Below are 22497 nucleotides of genomic sequence, written 5' to 3'. Positions count from 1 at the left end.
CGCCCACAAGTGAAGGGGTAGGCCCTGATCATGCAACATTGCCCATGCAACACCCACAATTGTTCTGTTCTTTCGCTCAGCTACCTCGTTCTGTTGTGGGTTATGGGGAGCTATGAGCTCTATACGAATCCCTTTTGCCTTGCAGAAATCCTTGAACTCATCTAAGATGTATTCACCACCATTATCGCTCCTAAGAGCCTTCACCTTCTTTCCCGACTCCTTCTCGACCAGTGCTTTGAATTCACAGAACTTTGAATATGTCTCGCTCTTCTTCTTCATGAAGAAGATCCAGCACTTACGAGAGAAATCATCAACAAAAATCACATAATACCTGTGTTTTGCTGTCGAAGCAACTGAGAAAGGTCTACACACGTCTGTGTGAATTCTCTTAAGGATCGTCGTGGCGCGACTATCCTTCTCGTGAAAGGTGGCTTTCACAAACTTCCCCAAAGTACACCCCTTGCACTGATCTGACTGCGCAAGGGTGCCTTTAGGAAGCCCTGTAGTGATCTGCTGCAGTATCTTCAAGGCTCCATGGTGAAGGTGACCCAATCTCCTATGCCACAACTTGCCATCATCCCGGCTCACCAATCCTTCTGCCTTGCCTGCCATTGCTGCGCATCCATCTACATGCAACTGATAAAGGTTCCTCACTCGAACCCCTATTTTCCGGGTCTCACCAATTGTCTTGCTGCGCAGGAAAGCCTTTCCCTCGCTGAAAACAACATCATACCCCTTGTCTTCTAACATCGCCACTGAGATAAGATTCTTCTTCAATCCTGGAACATGCATGACTTCCTTCAATACGAAGGGTTTACCAGAATCCCTCTCAAAGGAAATGTTATCAATACCGGTCGCACTGTATCTACCATCATCGCCCATCTCGATGTGCACTCCAAGATCTTTGTCCTCCAAATCAGAGAACAAATCTCTATCTCCCGTCATGTAAAAAGACGCACCACTGTCCAAGAACCACACTGATCCCATCACACTTGAAACCAAGCATGCGATCAATGAAAAATCAAGCTCAAACTGTGAGGCCAGAGCCTCTCCTGCTGAAGATCCAGCAGCCTGCTTGTTCTTCTTCTTCTGCGGACAATTAGTGGCATAGTGTCCGTGCTGGTGACAGTGAAAACACTTCACCTTGGACATATCCTGCTTCTTGCCTTTCGCACCAGACTGAGAAGCTTTCTTTGCTTTGGCAGCCAAAGCGCATTTCTCTTCATCATCTCCCTTTGACGAAGATCCATCCCTGGTACTCCGCCTGATCTCCTCCTGCACAAGATCTAACCATATTCTTTCCCATCCTGGCAATTTCTCCCGACCATTGACAGAGTCTTGATAGGAATGCCAACTCTTCGGAAGACCAAGGAGAGCCAAGCTCACCAAGTCCTCATCATCGACAGTAACCCCCACACTTCCTAGCTCATCTCGACACTGAGTGAACTTCGTGAGATACTTGGGCATACTGTCACCCTTCTCGCATTTGATGTTTCTGAGTTTATCTTTGAGCGCCAGCTTCTTCTGATCGCTCTTGCTTTGGAATAATTTTGTTAATGATTTCCACATCAAATATGGAGTAGCCTTTCCATGGAGGCTGGACACAATGTGATCCTTCACGCCCTCCAACAGAATCCTTTGACATTTTGCGTCTTCTTTTGCCAAGCATCAGCTTGAGTAGAATCAGTAGGCTTTGGGACATCCGTCTCTATGAACTCCTTCAGCCCGTTATCATCCAATACTGCCTCCATCTTGTCCTTCCATGCAATATAGTTTGAGCTGCCTTCAAGAGCATATTCCAATCGCAATCCGTTGAAAGACATTGCTGCGTTGCCACCAAGAAAACACTGCTGCAAATTCGAATTCCACTAGCAACCAACTCAACCGCCTCGGATCTAAGATTCGTGAGAACACAATATTTCTCGTACAGAGATTGACTGTATGGGCATTCACCGGATAACTCACCTTCCAAAGGAAGGATGAATCCAGAGGCTACCTAGCCCAATTACAGACTCTGCCTGAAGAAATAGAATGTAAACACTTCCTGAATAGTAGATCTGATGATCAACAGCTCCGATACCATGTAGAAATTTTGAATAATTTAACACATATTCAACAGAGATTATCCTGATCATGTACTATTGCGGAATACATACACAATACATAAGCTCCTCTATGTTGATCATCAATATAGCAGCATCAATAACAATAAAACATCATGAGCATTCACACATTAACACAGTATGTAACCCGGGGAAAACATCTCGCTAAAAACCCCAACTATCTGTATATTAATGATTGAGACCATGTAACATTACAAAGTACAATGCTTATCACAAGCAATCTAGTACCAGCTCCACCTGTTACACACAATACAGCTAAGATCTGATCTCCAAATCTATTCCACTACTTGCCTGCCTCCACTACTCAATACTTGCTCAAGAATGAATGAGAATGGTTTACCAAACTCGTATTTCACCTCCAAAGAATCACTCACACTGTGTAAGACGTGAGCAGAGGCTATAATACTGGGCAAATACATGAGCAAACTCATTGGCATACTCAATCCTTTGATTGTGCAAATCCTCATGCACAACTATAGTCACAACTGATAACAATCTGATCCTCTAACACCTGTCCCTGTTGAACTGAACATGCACTGACATGCAACTGAGTTAACTGATGTATTCTATAGTTGTATTATGAGTTAATAAGTAGTTTAACAACTCATCATTAGTCTATTTGCAGTTAGACTAACTACAACTAGTTTAACCAAGTCAAACTGAACACAACTCCATCAACTACACAATCAACTCCACCAAACTCAACTGATTGAGTTCTGACTGAAGTCATGCATGCAACAACTCAACTGACTCATAAGAAAAGCGTACTTCCTTCTGACAGCTGCATGGGCCACATCTGTAGCTCAAACTGAAGTGCTCCAAGAGAATAAGATCAAGTTTATAGTCCAAATATTATTATGAGACAATAATATTTGACTTTTCTATTTTGGACAGTCAGTCTAAAAATAGACTTTGATCACTCCTGCTGTGGTCACTCCTGCTGTGATCATCCCTCCTGGCATCCAAAAATAGAACTTGCGCCATAATTTGCCTGCGGGCCCACTTAGTGAAGGCGACTCTTTTCACTAAGCTCCATCATCTTGTTGCAATCTCAACAGCTTGGACAATCACAAACAACTTGACAGACAAAAAAATATGTATAGATGTTGTCTTGGATAGATTGTGATGTGAAGTCACCGGTTCAATTTCTTGCCTGATGAGAATAATATATTGGACATGATCAAGATGTAGCCCTCCCAAACTTACAAAAAGAAGAAAAAAAATATGTAATATAAATATATTATTAACTCCTCATGAAATTTAAACATATGACTCGGAAAAGCTAAATCTGAAACGAACCAAATAATCTGCCTTTCATAAATCCAAATATTTCTATTTTTAAAAAATATAAACATTCTTAAATATTTTTCCAAATAAAATTATATTAAATATTTTTATATTAATTTGAAAATTCTTTAAAATATATACAAAATTACCATGGAAAATATCCAAACGACCAACATTCCATCCAAATTTCCACGACATCTTACCACATGAACATCATTCAAAAACCGACCCCGTTATACAGAACCTGAACGTAACAAAAAAACAGTTCATGACAATCCATGTCGCACCATATCTGTTGCTTTTGTTGGCTAAAGATGGAAATCATGTTAACATATATATATATATTCTATATATTAGAAATGGTGGGCCAAATTTATATCGCTGTATGAATTATATAACACAGCATATGGTGGGTCAATTTATTGTTACTTTGTTTCTATTGCATTGCTGACCTAACATCTTAGTGGAAGACTTAGTTCATCTAAACATTTAGTTTGCCGACAACATTAGAGAAAAGATTACTCTCATTAATATTAAAAATTAATTTCAGAAGAGCTTGTCTAATTCAAATTTTATCTTCCCTTGAACCACTAAAATGGGTAAACCTCATAGGTTGAAATGGAATGTTGCTGTAACATAAGGAAAGCATCCTTGACTCTCATGGAATAAAATGGGAGTAGCATTTAAATATTATAATAAAATAAAAAGTGGAATATAGTTTCCATGCCTTCCCCAAATTATAGGATAAGTTATTCGATACTACATGATAAGATGATAAGACATATTTTTTTAAATTACCATTCAATGAATTAAATTATTATAGTTGACAAATGTTAAAGGTTGACTAAAGTCATTATAGTTGGATTCGTATTAAATGAGTGTGGATTCGTATTAAGTGAGTTTGTATTAAAGCAAAATTGAAAGGATTTATATTTTAATTGAAAGTGAAAAGAAGAGTATAATTGAGGAGCAAAATAATAATTGACTTAAAGTTGATTTATTAAGGAAAAATATAATAATTTAATATTTATAGTCTTTTTAAAGTTAATGTTTTTTTATTACTACATAAATAGAAATAATATATTATTTAGTCTAACTTTTTTAATTAAAGTTTAATTGATGATCTCCATTTATTTAGTGGGAAATTAAGTATTTTGATTATTTATTAACCGAGTAACAAGTCCAAAATGGTAACAGTGATAACATTTACAATGTAGCTAGAGAGTAAAGAAACATCAAACCAAAACAGATTAGTAGAGAACATCAATCAACTAAGAGTCTGAAGAGTTAACTAGGGCGAGCTCTCTTGCATTCAATCCTAGAGGGGTTGATGACCTAGCAATACGTGGGATATGACACTTGATCTTGGCTAGATGGTTGTCCTTTTGATCCATTTGAAACGGCATACTACATTTCTCCCTCTTAACGTCTGCTAAGTTAGTGAAAATGTTATATTGGTCTACTTGTCTCTCCATAAGGATTCTACCCATCAAAGTCTTCATTTTCTAGTAAAGGAAAAGGGCTTACAAATATTTCTTCCTATGGCCCCTAGTATGACTACGGTCCAAAATGAAAATACCAAATTCCTCTAGGAGTTCTAAGTCTAACATAGCATATCGGTCTTTGGTAGCCAAATTCTCCAAGTTTTGTAGTTCACGTCTCACATCCACATGGGTAGTCTCTTGAAAGGTTTCTATTGCCTACTCAGTTTGCGAGTGGTCTCGGTTATGCCACTGAGGCCCATGGCCACCTCCCCCACCTCTCCGACTCTGCATCCTCTAAAGCTACATTTCAACATCCCTACGAACCCTATTATTCCTCTTAACAATACATAGAAAGCAGGCGGAGGGGTTCTATTGTGGAAACCTCTATAATTCTCTAAAAATTATATGCCCAAATACATACACAATCTTCTAGCTCCCCATGGGACAAAGATCAATAAATCCAAACAAATAGAGTTGCAGACCACGATTTTATACAACTTAGTGGTACCCCACATTCCTAATAGAGGTCATAGGATGACCAACAATTGTAAATCCAATGCTAAAGCCCTGGGAATTAAAACCCCTCCCACAAAGAAATCCTGAGACTGGCGGCCATGACATAATGTCTTTAAAGGAGTCCAAGAAGAGATTGTAACCTTCAACAGAAGGGTCCCCTTCCTACCCGATTCTATCGATAAAAGACAAACACCATCCCCCAATTATAGTGAAAGCATATAAGAAAGACCAAACACTTCTATTGTACCAGAGAGCATAAGAGATAAGCCAATTAAATATATCTTCACTGGAATTACACATCCATATTGGTAACCAGACATTGAACCATAGAATAATAACATAAAGAAAATAATTGCGTAGTCGAAGAGTTACCCCAAGTTGGAGAAACACCAACTTTTGCATGCAGAGGTTGTCGACTTGCCTTTTGGAAACTTGCTTGGAGAAGAGATCCAACTTCAGTGTTATTGCATTTGTTCTTTGCCCAAACTTTTCCCTCCTCCAAAAGGCACTACTCATGAGAAGAATTAACCAACTCATGTAGAAGTACCTTATCGAAGAGCAATTAATAATTCCCTTCAACTCTTGCTTGTTGTCAATGGCGAAGGAGGCTAGTTCCCCGTGTTAAAACAAAACCCAACATTATGTAGCCGAACACATAAAATGTTCTCCTTGTTCATATGATGCCAATTAAAATGCCACATATAAAGATATGCATGGGAGTAGTCATGTTACCTCTAAATTTAATGATCATGTTTTTATTAGAAGCGAGATAATAGACACGAAAACTCAAACTCCCACTTGCCTCAAATCACACCCCATTAAAAAAATATTTCCAAAAATATAATGAAAATATTTAATTAATTTAGTTTAATATATATATATAGATATATAAATAATTACGATACTATTATTTAGTAAAATAAATTATATCATATGTTATGTGCCACCTCCACTTTAATATATAACCCATTGTTATCAACTAATATATTCACAAATTTGACATTGACTATAATAGATTATAAAGAATCTAGTTAATGGAAATAAAATACTTTGATTCACATTTATTTATAACCATTAAATTATATAATTGCATAAAATTCTAAGTTATATAATTGTATAAAATGTGGGATTAAGAAGATATCAAAACTCATAAAATAATCCATTGTAATGGTTGGGATTTAATCCATGCAATCTCGAGTTAATAATTTCTAATAGTCTTTATTCATTATTTGACCTAAGTTTTAAGGATTTACGTAACACACCCAATATCTTAAGTTATATTGAAAGGATGAAGATCAAACATACATCATAAGTATATGATTTTTTCATTCAATTCTAAAACCAAAATTTGTGGTTACCAATATCATATGCTTTTAAATAGGCTTTTAGAAAAAAACATTTCATTGAATTTCGAGTCCACAATGCCAAAATAGAGTCCTTTAAAGATTACACCTTTTGTGCCACATCGATGTGCACTCCATGGGTGGTGCTTTATTACCACCAGGGCCTCTTGGCCCTGCCACATCATTCCCTAGACTGTATAAATCGATTTTAGTTTTAATTACATGTAATTATGTATTGAGATATTATTAGAGTGGAGAGTTGGTCATTAATTGAATATTATTTTTATATTTAATAATTATTCTTATTATGTTAATAGACTTATTTTACAACCTGAGTATGAGGGTGATGGGTGATATTGTTTGTGTTCAACTTAAAGTTCAGATGCGTCTCTTCTAAAATGAAAATAAAGTATTGTTTAAATAATAAAAAATATGTCCGCTATAATAAAAAACAAAAATGAATAAACATGTTTGGTGTGTAGGAGATGTGGTAAAAATATTTAGTTCTCGATGCGATAAATAAAATATTTCGATATCCATGTGAAGTAACATAATTTTATATTAACTTTATAAAAAATAAAGTAATTAAAAGTAAAAAAATATTATGCTTTCCCTTTTAAAAGAAAATAAGAGGGATAATTCTTATACTTTTAAAAAATACTTCAAAACACTTAAATAATATCTATAATATCTATAAGAATTAATTTATTTCAATATCAATTTAATATATATTATATAGAGAGAAAAAAACATTAATATTAACCATAATAAAATATTTCAATGCGAAAAAAATTAAAGTAAAAGAAATTCAATTAGCTCCTAATAAAAACAATAGGAGCAAAATTTATAATTCATTCAATTCTTACTATAAAATTAACATGTGACACTCAAAAAATATTATTAATGATAAAATAATTCAATGTGGGTCATAGATAAAATAGTTTTATGCTCATATTAAGTAATATATTGCAATATCTACTATATATATCATTCAATAAAAAAACTAAGTACATATTATATAAAACAGTGAAAAAAATAAAATCTTATATTTATAAAATTTCAAGTAGTCTCACTATTCTAAATTTTTGGTCCCTTTCTAGGTATATTTTTTTGTCAATTTTGTATGAAATCTAGTAAAGATTTATTGGAATTGCAAGTTTAAGCTAAGTTGTCTACATAATCCAAGTTGCCAAGATGATTATCGTTCAAAAATACAATTTAAATCATACAAAATTATATATATATATATATATATATATATATATATATATATATATATATATATATTCGTTTTAACCACATATATGATAGGTTGCAAGGGAGGACCAAACCTCTTATGTTGAAAATTTCTTTTCAAGTTATACAATGTAAAAGAAGTTTACACTTCAAAATATTTTATCCCTCTCAGCACTTGCTAGATCTGTGGTTAAGATGGATCTATATTGATGATAATCCTTATTACGAGTTACTGTTCACAAGAAAAACCCTATTGGACACATTCTTCAATTTTTTTCAATTAGCTTATTGTTCATGTGAAGAAATCCATTGCGCTAAGTCCCTGAAACATTTTAATTATAACATAAATGTGAGATTTTTTATATTAATATCATAAAATCTTTATATAATAATATTGGTATTATGTTACAATGCAGTGGTTTATTGGAATCCCATTATTTCAAGTTCTTGTAGCTTGAAGACTCATACATTTTCTATATAGGATCATTATGTTATTTTTCATCCATCTTGATGCTTTTAGTGTGGAAAAAGTGGAGGACTCAACTCACAGGACATTTTTTTAACGATGGGTCCTAGTTTGGTCTGAAACCTTCTAGAAGTACTTTGAAGCATCAAACATCATTTTTTGTGGAGTAATTTTTCTGCTTAGGTGCTACACCTTCTAGGAGTATTCTACACACATATTTCTTTCCAGTGGCGCAAGAATCGTCTCAATTTGAGTCCATATGCAAAAGTTATGCCAACTAGAAGTTAACCTTCATGTTATGACCACCATGATTCAAGAGGATGCTATGTCAACCCCCATTTTCATGGAAAATGGGCTAGCCACATGATCATAATGAGGGAGACTCTAGAAGAGTTCATAGTATAGGTTTTAGTTTTTCAAGTATGATTTTATCAAATATATTGTGACAAATTGTCTAGTGGAATATCCAAAAAAGTTTACAAATCATATTGGTATATAACATGTTTCATCGGTTATATTATGGGGAGTTGCAGGGAATCTATATCAACTAAGCTAAAATTCATAAAACCCTAGTCATGGTCAATGAGTCGTTAAACAACCCTTAAAATGCCGAAGAGGAGAGGTTTCTACGGTTGGGATCACAAGTCAAAGATATAAACCATAATGCGAGCCTCCTCATGGTAGCCCTAACCAATAATCTTGGGATATTTGTAGAAGATGGAGGTTCTAACATGGAGATTGTAAAAAAGGAGAAATTGGTAGATCAAAAATAACCAAAGAGGGAGTCTAAGAAAGATTCCGAAAAGGATTAATCAAGTTAGAGTGTTGTAGAAAATTCATAGTCCCTATTCAAAAGGGAAGCAAAGTTCGACATCAATATATATTAAGGTTAGATTGATGCTATGAAGTGAAATCATTGGTTACAACAATTAAGAGTTTATTTTAGTGTTCACAATATAGAGGAAGAAAAAAATTGTTTTTGCAGCTGAAATCAGAGAGCCATGCTTTGACCTAGTAGAAAATCCACAAAGAGACCTTGAGGTTGGAGAGATATCCTAGTGGTTAAGTAGGAGGATTTTAAAATCCTCATATAGCCATAATTTTACCATATCATATATGTAGAGGATAATAGATTTGGTGGCCTTACTTCATAAAAATATAGGGGCATAACGTATAGAGTATATCATAGAATTTAGAAAGATGGCCATAATATTAGGTATCGCCCAAAGAACCCAGACACACTCCTCAAGTATTTGTGGGGTATACACATTTATCTACATAATCAAGTTATGTTATTCAAGAAAAGTTTAGTGGACAAGGCTTGTGTACATGAACAACACCTGGAGAACATAGGCCAGAAGAAGCTTCCAAATGGGTCAAAGTAGAATGGGTGCTAGGAAGCTTCCAAGGAAGGGAAGAAAAAGTGGAAAGGGGGAAAGGAAAAAATATAGAAATCACAACACACTAGTGCAAAGTTCCTAGCAACAGTTGCAACCACTGTAACATTGATTGTTATACAAAGGAGAAGTGTTGGAAGTTGTATCCAGATCTCAACCTAAGGAACAAAAAGAAATCTGCTAAGAAGTAAAATCTCATGGCCACTGATGTGAACAACCATGTTGCATGGCTCGAAAATGGAAGAGAAGATTGTTTGTACGTCAGTGCAAATGGGTTGAATCTGAGTATAATTCAACAACATGAAGAGAATAAAAAAACCAAACTCTTCCATATAAATATAAAGGTTAAGAAGAAAAGGATAGATGCGATTTTTAACTCAACATCACAGGAAAATATCATTTCAAAAATCCAAGTCAAGATGCAATATTCATATGAGGAGCCAACTAAACACATGAAAGGTAAACTAAAAAATATTGTTGTTAAGTTCCAACCAACCCAACAAATTGATTAGTTATAGAAGGAAGTACGTTTTATTGTTTCTAAGAGAACCAATTTGTATTAGAGTTAGTGAGAGAATATTAACCCCTGGATGGGAGCACTAAAAAGAAGAAAAAAAAATAGAAGAGTTGCTACAAGAATATATGGGTGTTTTTTATGAGCATAAAGGGATACTAGCCAAGAGGGAAGTGGATCACAACATCTAGCTATTTCTTGAATCCCCATTGCCAAACATTGAGCTTTATAGGCAATATGTTGTAAAAGCAAGTGAGATGAAGAAGGAATTGTAGTAAAAACCATAACAAGGTGTCAATCAACCAAATATCTCACCATGTTGGTCACCCATCATCATTGTGCTAAAGAATGATGGGACATGGAAGACGTGTATTGATTACAGGGCACTAAAAAACTTTGCACTCAAGAACAAGTGTCTTCTACTTAGGATATATAATCTGCTAAATCAGTTGCAACAAGTCAAATACTTCCTCAACATAGACTTAAAGTTTGGACATCACTCAATTTGAGTTATATAATGATATACCTTGAAGAATACCTTCAAAACCAATACAGACTTGTATGGGGGGTTAGTCATGGCACTTGTCCTATGCAACACACTAGCTAAGTTTATGAGGTCAATGAATGTTATAGTAGGCCCTTTTATAGATTCATCTATTATTGTCTATTTGGATGATATAGTGTGTTGTCCTTGTGACAAACACCCTCCAAAATTAGGTTTACACTTTAAATTAGAGCCTACTATGGATCTTGTGATTGTTTTCTTCATAGTCATCGATCGATTCTTTGTTAAGTATTCTAGTCTTCCTCTCAGAATGTAAGTGTCAAAGTCACCTACTCACACATGCTCAATCTACAACAAGTTCATGAGCACACTCTTTTATGCAAGCTTGAACAGTCATAGCACAATTCCATCAAGGTAATTTTTGTGCAATTTTCAACGTATGTCGATAGTCAATGTGCACTTTCATTGAAAATATCTCACTTTTGGTTGTGATTGTTCTTTTATTTCAGTGAGTTTTTCCAACTATCGCTTTTACGTACCTTTGTTGTCGCAAGTGTCACTTTCATGTTTATGAATGTAGCTTTCTCTTGTTTTCACTTTAATAAGTGTTGTTTTCATGCTATCTTTGTTCTGGCATGTGTCACTTTCAATTTCATTTGCATTTTGCAAGTGTCATTTGCACTTTCCTTTTACTATCACAAGTGTCGTCTTTTGGGCATGGAAAGTGTTTCGCATCACATAAGCGAAGTTGTGGTTTGTTAAAAGGGGTAAATTTGGGTTTCATGAGTCTTATTTATCATATAGACATGTATTAGATTCATTCCCAAATTTTTATGCACTGTCGCACAAGTGTCGTCACTATCGTTGCAAAGTGTACCTTTAGTGTCGCACTTGGAGGAAGTTGTTGTATTGTTTTCGCATTAAGCGAATCATGTTTTTCTTATCTTTTGAGTGATAAATGTTGTGTCATTGAATATTTTGACTGTGTGATCATGTTAAGGTTATTTCCTTGTTCACTTTGACCTCATTGATCGTATACTAAGACAATTTCTGAAAAGATCCTGCCTGAGAAACTTGACTTCACTTAGCCCTTTGGAACTACACACTACGCAGTATTAACCCTCAAGCTTAACCCTTTCCTCTTGGAAGTGAACAAATCACTGTTCCTGCCTCCCAAAACTATGAATTGCGCAGTCTCTAGCTTCAGTCCTTACCCCTAATCTCTTGAGCTGTGCAACTACAAAATTCTTGAGCTAGTCTCTCAGTCCAACACCTAGTTCCAACTCAGTTAGTGATTTTCATTAAACATGATATATTATGAGTTTTCAGACTAATTTCATCTTGTCATGAGTGGATTTCATTTGTAGGTACTATATCTCTCTATGATAGGATGGTGATGAAGGAGATGAAGGAGACCCTACCAGAAGACACCTTTGTAGCTGCAAGTTGATCATTGAAGAAGAAGAAGAAGTGACACCAGATTGTGATATTAGTTGGAGATCAAGATCATAGTGAATACTTCCTACTTTCAAGCCTTATGGAGGAGGAAGAAGAAGAACATGTACCATATTTCAAGAAGACACGAAGATAACAACTGAAAGAATGGCTTGAAATTACCATATCATCATATAGTCCATGTCAGTGATGTCATGTCATGTCTTGTCAAGGTGTCATGTCAAGAAGATATATGATTCATAATTTGCCATATCATTTGTGTATATGATTATGTAATTTTCAATATATAAGAAATGTAATGTAAAGAGGGAGTCTAAGAGTCATCTATAGAATGTGAAAAGTCATGAAGGAATCAAAAGGTCATGGAAGTCAAGTAATCATGAGGATAGTCGAAGAGTCACAAAGGAGGTGAAGAATCACCCCATTTGTTATATATACACCCTCATAGCTCATGAAAATAAATTTTCACCTTGCTTATCCTACTAGGAATTAGAGAGGAATATAATTATTTTAGAGGAGCAAGTGGTTGCTCTAATGCTCCAATATTGTAGCTAGTGGTGTTCATTGTACTGATGTATCTTGGAAATTTTTCTTAATACTTGAATCTCATTGAGGCAACACACTTTTGTCCATATGTTGTAAATATTGTAAGATTGTTCTTTGAATGTTTGCGATGTATGCTGTTTTCTTCTATACCAAGGAAATTGAACTATTCTGTTGGCTTTGGTACCTGTCTTGTTGAAGGTGTATTGTGAGTGTTTTAACAATCATTGGATGTATGTGAACTATTTCACCAGTTGATCAATGATTCATCCATATGTATATGCTCATGTGTCTTTGCTATATTAGCACTATTACTCTTATTTTAAAGGCTCACTTTTATCTCCCCTTCGATAGAAGAACCTTGATGCATTCTATAATTGAACATTCCACAAGTCATACTCATTTGTTCATCCAAAAGTACATGTACATTACTCTCTCGTGCTAAACGTTATAGCCAAGGAAAATCTCTAAGAAACAATGGTAGCCGAGCCTTGTTTTCGAAAGGGCTCCCACATCAAATGGTGCTAAGTCTAATTGGGACTTTTCATCAGGGAGATACCCTTTCATGTTGGAAGCATCCAACACCATCAAAAAATGGCACTAGAAGGAGGGATAGATGACAAGTTGTGTCTATTGAGTCTGTTTTGAACCTCTTTTATTGAATGGCTCATCCCCAAATAATACTTTTGGGGTATTTTTCCAATAGATCCGATGGTAAATGTTTTTTCCTTAATGAACATATTTATGACTTGTCTCAATTCAAGTTTGATGGTGAGGGTGATACATTCATAACCGAGCATGCATATCTCTTTCTTAATATTTTTGAATATTATGAGATTGTATGTGAAGATGTTTCTTGTGTGATTTTCTTCCTCACCCTTGAAGGTCGAGTTAACCAATGGTGTCATACCTTTCCATCCTCTTCCATTCATTCATTTGATCAATTACTCAAGGAGCTCCATTTAGAATTTGATAGGTATGATTAATGGGATGTCCTTAAAAGAATTAAGTAACTTGAAATGAAGCCTAATTAATCAATTTAGGATTTTCCTAATCGATTTATTCACCTGTGTTATGAACTTCCTGAAGAATATATCGATTGGAATTTCTTTAAGCAAAATTTTAAGTGTTTGGTTCATATATCTTTACATGGTGAGTCTCAACCCTCTGATAATTCAACTCTCTAAACCTTTTTAAATCACGAGACACCTCTAATTTTAGAGGAGGAACCTACTAATCCTCTTGTTCCTTGTCCTCCTTTTTCAGTTCTGATATGGGTTCTTCCTTGCAATGATTTCAAAGATAGGAAATCTAAAAATCAAATGGTTAATCCATCTCTTCAACTTTCATCCATTTCGAACGATCCAAATTTGATGGAGGAAACCTTGGAATGGTTCATGGATACTAGGGTGAAGGCTAATCCTTCCATTCCTTACAATGATACTAGCGTTCTTAACCTCAATCCTAAATCTAGTTCCACTAAAAGTGTTACTTCTTCAAGGGACATCTATCATCCCCTAATGAAAAAATTCCATGACTCTTTGTATCATGATCTTCTTAATCAATATGTTCCACCAACTAGTTCTTCACACTCTCTTGATTTTCAAGTTGTTGGCTCAAATTATGATCTTGTACAAGGCAGTCACATTACCCAGGTAGAGGACCAAGAAAGTGAAGACACTTCTGATCTCTCTTCCCTATTTCAAAACCCTCTATGTTAAGATGTCATTCCTTCATTATTTGATGATTTTCAATCTACTAATCTTGGTAGTTAATTGAATGAAGTTAATTTTCTTAATCAATCTATCCTCTTGGGAAACCATCATTCTAATATTGATGACTCCGTTGATGTATTTGATGATGAATGCCAAATTGCACCAACCGATATTTTATTTTTTCGAGAAGATTGTGATTTGAAAGAATTAGATATGGAATATGATTCGGTCAAAGGAGATGTTCTTATGGAAACTGCCTTTTCATCTCACTATCCCTTGTGCTCTACTGTTTTTGATGCATCTACTTGTGATGAATGTACTCCATGCTCTTCAGGTTCTTCATCTAATGAGTTAACTTCTCAATTCACAAAAGGTAGTGAGGTTATCCATGATGAAAAAGGAAAAAATAAAATCATTGAGTATCCTTTCCAACCCTTATCATCTCCTGTCTTACATGAGGAAAAATTTATAAATCAGTTTTCTCATGAAATTTCTTCGATTCATACATATCTAGATTTGTGATTAGAAGAATCTTTTGACTTGAATAATAAGGTTGTAAAAGTTATAAAATACGAACAAATAATTGATAAAAATGGCTTCCATCTAGTTAGTAGTGGGTCTATTGACATTACTGGTAATAGTTATCCGCACACCATGCATGATTTGATTCAATCTTCACAATATGATTTTACAATTCTTGAAAGTTCCAGGACTTGTAAGGAAGTCAATGCACTTCAACATTTGTTGATGGTTTTCAGGACCTCAAAACTATGATAAGATCCCCGAACTAAGTTAGATATGGTTTTTCTCAAAATATTCTTTTCCTCGCATGGTTTCACTAGATGTAAATTCGTTCTTGAAAGAAGGTTGGTATTTCAGATGTAGTCTTTATAACTTTCAATATTGAGTTTCTGATCTGATTAAAGATTCTGTTTTATTTTATTCATTTCCATGTGAGGCTCTTGTACTCAACTCGATTTTCGAGTGTGTATCTCTCATGGAAGCATGGAATTGTGGAGCTGGTCATTTCAAAGATTACCTTTGGCCAAAGGAATCATGCCTATCAGATACATTTTAGAATAGTCAGCTCCTATTTTTTCTTGTGAATGTTATACTACTAATATTTTTCTTCATCACACCTGAAATCCTCTTGAGTGCTAGTGAATGCATGAGTTATTTGGTGAATCAAATTATTCTTCACTCATTGTATCCTAACTGGTTTCATGTGTTTTCTATACTGGCATTCATTTTCACTTATTTTGACGATTATGATGCTAGTGCAATATGTAACCAGGTACAAGGAAATGGTTTGTCATATTTATCATGGGAGGGAGATAGTTCAATCATTCCAAGCATTTGTGAATCTATTCAAATTGACTTCTCTTTGTTGTCTACTAACCGAGAATCTCATGCCATAATCGGTCCATTTGATCATCATGCTGTCTTTAGTACCTGTCATTCAAATTATCACTTTCCCATCAGCGTATCTGATGACTGTTGTTCTATATTAATTAACCTTTATGGTTTATCTCACTATTCAGATAATTTTCAAGCAATTGAGGCACTTTAGCCTTTGTTAAAGGTTATGTCAGACCCTCACTATCTTGACAAGACTTCTAAATATGATCAAATTTATTTCCTCTTACAATATTCTTGTCCTAATCCCATGATTTTAATTGAAAAGTATTCTTTTCAAGGATTTCATGGTTTTCAAGAGGATTGTTTTGAGTTTCATGATCCAATATATGACCAATTGGAAGCATCATACTTAGAATTTGTTTTTTAATAACAATATGTTTCGATATTTTTGGATGTTATCTAAGGAGGATAGTACAGATGAAGATGCATTCACAAGAATATTCTGAGGTTTGTTTGATTATGGTTTTCATCGAAAAGGTAAGTTTGCAAGATAGTTAGAAGTATTGGCTATGACATATTTTTCTGTTGATTGGCAAGACCTTCAATTCATTGTGCAAGTTATTCAAGCTCTTTTCTTTTCTATTGGATATTGTTTTATATATGTTTTAATTACTTGTATATTTGTATATGCAAGTCAAGAGTAGCTATAATGGCTACATGGGAAATTTAATTATACTTGACCCTGAACTTCTTGATGGTTAGGTTAGGAGTTGGTCTAGCTATATACCAGTCTCCATGCAAATTCATCCTGCACTTGCTCTCTGTAGTATTTCTTGTGTTTTCTAACTTTTTCTGTGTATCTCATTTTCAGTTTAGACTCCATTTGCTTTGTCCTATGATTTTATTTCCCTGTTTTTGTCTTGTATCTTCTTTTTCATTTTGTCTAATAACACTTTGCATGAAGGATGTTCCCTTTGGCTTAAAAGACAATGTGGAAAAATTTAAAGGGGCAATTGTGACAATGAATGATGCTTGACTTAACTATTATCCTTTTCTCTATATTCAGTTTATATCTTCTGTTCAATGATGTTTTAATGGAAAATATGATCCTCGCGTAAAGATATTTTTGTGTGGAACCATGACACTTGTATCCATTTTAGGAACCTTGTTTCTATGCTTTGTTCTTTGTGTTTCGGTGATTTGCATGCTAATCCAATCAAATAGATAAGGTTAAGGGGAAACTATTAACAAGAAAACTCATATCAAAGGTTTTATATATGATTCTTTGAAGGAATAACCTGTATGCTTCTCCGAACGAATAACCTCTTTTTCTCTCAATAATTTGGGATCCCTCTTCCACCCCATGAAATAAATAAGTGTCGAAGCAAAGTCCTATAAAATAAAATAGATAAAGGGTGAAAGAAGAGAAAGGCTTACTATGTTGGGAGGTGAAGCAAGTTACTTTTTCGGGGTACTATATAGGCTCTCTAGTAGCGAAGCAATTCTTATGTTCCTGAAGTGACTCCATTGGGGTACTATCCAGGCCTACTTACAACGGATCAACACTAGATATGAAAATTCATACTTTGAATATCTTAAGCTCAAGAATTACATTACCTTGCTTCTAAATTGAAAAATTATTATATGGCTAGCGTTATGAAAGTTTTAAACTGATTAAGAGATGAACGGGACTATGTATATAACCAAGTTGAGTGGGGAAGTTGGAGTAATCTACATAAGGAATAAATACTTCCTACAAAACTAGACCCTATGTGTTATCACTGAAAAGATTTCAAAGGAAAAGGGTAAGGTAAGGGAGAATTGGTCTTGGTTATTCTCATGCTCCTTTCATGCATAAGAAGCACATGGCAAAGCTCAGGTTCAACATACATCAGAGTTTTCCATTTAAACTCAAGTAAGGCAGTTAGCACTCAAGAAGAAGAATGTAGCTTTGAGGAAGTCAGAAAAGAAATTGATGTCTACCAACCTTGAGATTGCCCAATTCAAGGAAAGGGATTACTTACAAGGTATAAACATCAAGCAAAGGAGACAACATGGTCAGCAGAAGGATTCGAAGACAAGCATAAGAATGAAAAGCATAAAAAGGGGGAACTTTCTCTCCTTGTTTTTAACCAGTCAACTTCTAGGGGCGTTTCTGAGCAGTTAAAAAACTCATCTCTAAAAAGTGAAAGAGGTTTTCATTCCTAAGATACTTAAGTACAAAAACCTCTTCCACTTTCTCCAAATACATTATGATCTGAGAGAAATTAATGACCACAGTTGCGCTACGAAACTGCTGTAGGTGCAGTTTTTCATCTCCTATTTTGCACCTGTTTTTCAAAGACACATTCTGGGTAGTAGGAAATATTTTTCAAAAATCCAAGAGAGGTTTTTGTTAAGCATGGATTGTTTCAAAAAAGCCTCCTTCGGTTTTTTCAAATACAGCTTTTATGAGAAGATATGAACTCTATCCCAAGACCTATGTTTCAGCCAGAACAGTTGCAATGTGGTTAAATTCCAGGAGGTCTCTAGAGAAACTGAAAGCATATTCTTGGAAATCGAAAGAGGTTTTTATTCCTAACAGATTGAACTAGAAAAACCTCTTTCATTTTCTTCAAATTGATTATGAGCTGGGAGAAACGGGTGACTAAAACTTGCGCTACGAAACTGCTGTAGGTGCAAGTTTTTCACAGGTATATTTCTCTGTTTGACACAGGTTTTTCAAAGACACATTCTGGGAGGTAGGGAAGGTTTTTCAAAAACCCAAGAGAGGTTTTTGTTCAGCATGGATTTTTTTACAAAAGCCTCCTTCAGTTTTTTCAAATACATTTTGTACGATAAGTTACGAGCTCTGTCCCAAGACCTATTTTTCAGCCAGAACAGAGCAAGGGACAGTCTCCTAGTTTCTAGGAACACCAAAAGGATGAATCATCAAGGGCTAGCTGGAAGGTTATGGGATTCATCAAATTCGACTTCATGGATTTTTGTTTGTCAAAAGGAGTGTTTAATGCTTAGATAAGGTTGTTGTAATCATGATAAGGAGATACACTCCTAGTTGTATTAGGTCTCTAGGACTGCTAGTTAGGTGTCATTTGCATTAAATAGTTAGTTTTGAGTGTCATTAGGTGTCAGGTCAGGTAGAATTCGAATTTTCCTCATCCTAGAAGAGGAATCTAAGTAGTGTAAAGAGCTCTATATATAGCAGAAGAGCTGATGTACAAGGGGTTGGAAATTTTATGAAAAGCTTGTATTTGGCCTATGTAAAGACTCATTTTCAGTAATACATGCTTGACTTTACTTCTCAGGATTCATGAAGGATTTGTTATGTTCAGAATATGTGATGTTGTCCTTTTCTTAATTCTTACAGTGGTATGGATGTATAGTCACTCAGAATTCACTGAATGTGCTCTGACTTCCTGTATACATTTATAAACTGTGTGGTCCCATATGAGTTTATATTCTGAATGTTTAAATGCTGAATGCCCTGACTTCCATGTAAGGTTGAGTTCATTGTTATTTTGAGGTGTTGTTGACTCCATAAGCCCAATGGATAGTTGTTTAATGTTTACTGATCATGTTCAACCATTCATATTTTTCACTTGTTTCATAGAGTTAGCCATCTAATCTTTATCAAAATCATTAACCTTTGAGAGAGCCCTCTCAGGTTGAGGAGGCTAAGCCTCAGCCAAAAGTTGGTTTGAAATAGTTACTTAGAGTCAACCTGACCAGCAGCCTATCAGGATCTGATTTTGAGATAACATTTTGGTGCGTCTGCCGGGAGCCTGAAGTCTATTCATTCCCGAAATTAAGAGGTTGAACTTCTGAAGGTAGCAGGAGCTCAGACATCTATTTGAGGCTGCAAAACTACCTTGGCGACTCCACACATCGAATAAGAAATTGGAAGGTGACTCCACTGCTAGAAGATCAGTAGTTTGATGAAGTTTCAAGATGAGTTCCACTGCAAGAATGAATGCCAGGTATGCTCCTATGAATTAGTCTCATATCCTTGGTTTTCCAAATCCTATGCCAAAGGTTGATTGGTTAGATGATCTTCCAATATTCAAAGATGAAAAGAAGGACAATGCTGCTCTTCATTTGGTTAGGTTCCATATGCATGTACGCAATCTTAAGGTTCATTTCCCTGAAGATTGTCTCATGAAGATGTTTATGACCACTTTAGAAGGAAAAGCATGGTCTTGGTATAAAAGTTTGGAAAATGGTTCATTATATTCTCTTGTTGATTTCCATGATGAATTCTATGAGATGTATAAAGAATGTCATCCTTTCTTATTGTTGCTCAAAGATTGTTGTAGACATTCTTTAAGTCTTATTCAGTACTTGGAGGATTGTTATGATGATGATGAATTTATGGATGAAGAAATTTTAGAGGCTCTTCATAACAATATATTTCAACAACAAGAAGAAAGTATAACATCTCATGAAATGCAGCATGAAGATCAGCAGGGGTTTACTTATGAAAATCATATTACATCCTCTGAGATTGATGTAGAGATGCAGCAGATTTGTCAGGCTTCAGATCATTATGAGTATGAAATTGATTGCAAATAGCAAGAAGAAGTACTGGAAAATAGCTTTTATAGCCCTCAGGCAGAGGAAAAGGTTGTTCATTTATGTAATTCCTTGCAGCAGCTTACATCAAAGAATGATCACAATAGTGAGGAAAATTACATTGTCTATGGGAGTCATGAAGAAAGGCAATTGGATAGCACATCAAAGGAATTTTGTGTGGCTAAGGATCAGTTGTCTAAAGAGATAGAATGTTATGATGATTATCAGAATAACCATGTTTTCTTTGACCCTATAAATGAATACATGGCAAATTTTTGCACATCAGCATTTCAATTTCATTTGCATTATGAAGATCATATACATTATAGGTTGATTTGGTCATCTCACTACCATGGTTATTTTGAGGTTGAATGCAGTCAAGAGCCTCCAATATCAGAGAGGATAATTGATTGGCTTTATTGGAAATATCATGTTGCTTGAGCTACAAGTGGAGCTTGCAGCTGATAGGGTAGGTAGGTAGGAAAATGCAAATAAGCTCAAGGTTGACTGAGCATTTTTTTTCAATAGTGGTAGATTTCTTTCTCTCACAATGATCATCAAGTTTAAGCCCAAGGTGAATGCCCAAGAAGCTTAAAGGGGATTCTTGTCAAACAAATTTCCGTTTATCATAAGAGGATAAGGCACTGGACCTGCGAGTTCTTAGTGTACCACAAGGGCACACTATCCCAAGTGGAGCCACTGTTATCACTAAAAAGATTTCAAAGGAAAAGGGTAAGGTAAGGGAGAATTGGTCTTGGTTATTCTCATGCTCCTTTCATGCATAAGAAGCACATGGCAAAGCTCAGGTTCAACATACATTAGAGTTTTCCATTTAAACTCAAGTAAGGCAGTTAGCACTCAAGAAGAAGAATGTAGCTTTGAGGAAGTCAGAAAAGAAATTGATGTCTACCAACCTTGAGATTGCCCAATTCAAGGAAAGGGATTAATTACAAGGTATAAGCATCAAGCAAAGGAGACAACATGGTCAGTTGAAGGATTCGAAGACAAGCATAAGAATGAAAAGCATAAAAAGGGGGAACTTTCTCTCCTTGTTTTTAACCAGTCAACTTCTAGGAGCGTTTCTGAGCAGTTAAAAAACTCATCTCTAAAATGTGAAAGATGTTTTCATTCCTAAGATACTTAAGTACAAAAACCTCTTCCACTTTCTCCAAATAAATTATTATCTGAGAGAAATTAATGACCAAAGTTGCGCTACGAAACTGCTGTAGGTGCCATTTTTCATCTCCTATTTTAAACCTGTTTTTCAAAGACACATTCTGGGTAGTAGGAAATATGTTTCAAAAAACCAAGAGAGGTTTTTTTTAAGAATGGATTGGTTCAAAAAAGCCTCCTTCGGTTTTTCCAAATACAGCTTTTATGAGAAGATATGAACTCTGTCCCAAGACCTATGTTTCAGCCAGAACAGTTGCAATGTGGTTAAATTCCAGGAGGTCTCTAGAGAAACTGAAAGCATATTCTTGGAAATTGAAAGAGGTTTTTATTCCTAACACATTGAACTAGAAAAACCTCTTTCATTTTCTTCAAATTGAGTATGAGCTGGGAGAAACTCGTGACTAAAACTTGCGCTACGAAACTGCTGTAGGTGCAAGTTTTTCACAGGCATATTTCTCTGTTTGACACAGGCTTTTCAAAGACACATTCTGGGAGGTAGGGAAGGTTTTTCAAAAAACCAAGAGAGGTTTTTGTTCATAATGGATTGTTTTACAAAAGCCTCCTTCAGTTTTTCCAAATACATTTTGTACGAGAAGTTATGAGCTCTGTCCCAAGACCTATCTTTCAGCCAGAACAGAGCAAGGGACAGTCTCCTAGTTTCTAGGAACACCAAAAGGATGAATCATCAAGGGCCAGCTGGAAGGTTATGGGCTTCATCAAATTCGACTTCATGGATTTTTTTTTGTCAAAAGGAGTGTTTAATTCTTAGATAAGGTTGTTGTAATCATGATAAGGAGATACACTCCTAGTTG

The sequence above is a fragment of the Pinus tabuliformis genome, chromosome 4_1, assembly GCF_031772625.1.
Source record: "Pinus tabuliformis cultivar Carrire ecotype Pingquan chromosome 4_1, CPIR1, whole genome shotgun sequence".
Lineage (NCBI taxonomy): Eukaryota > Viridiplantae > Streptophyta > Pinopsida > Pinales > Pinaceae > Pinus > Pinus tabuliformis.
Note: the sequence above shows the minus strand (reverse complement) of the source record.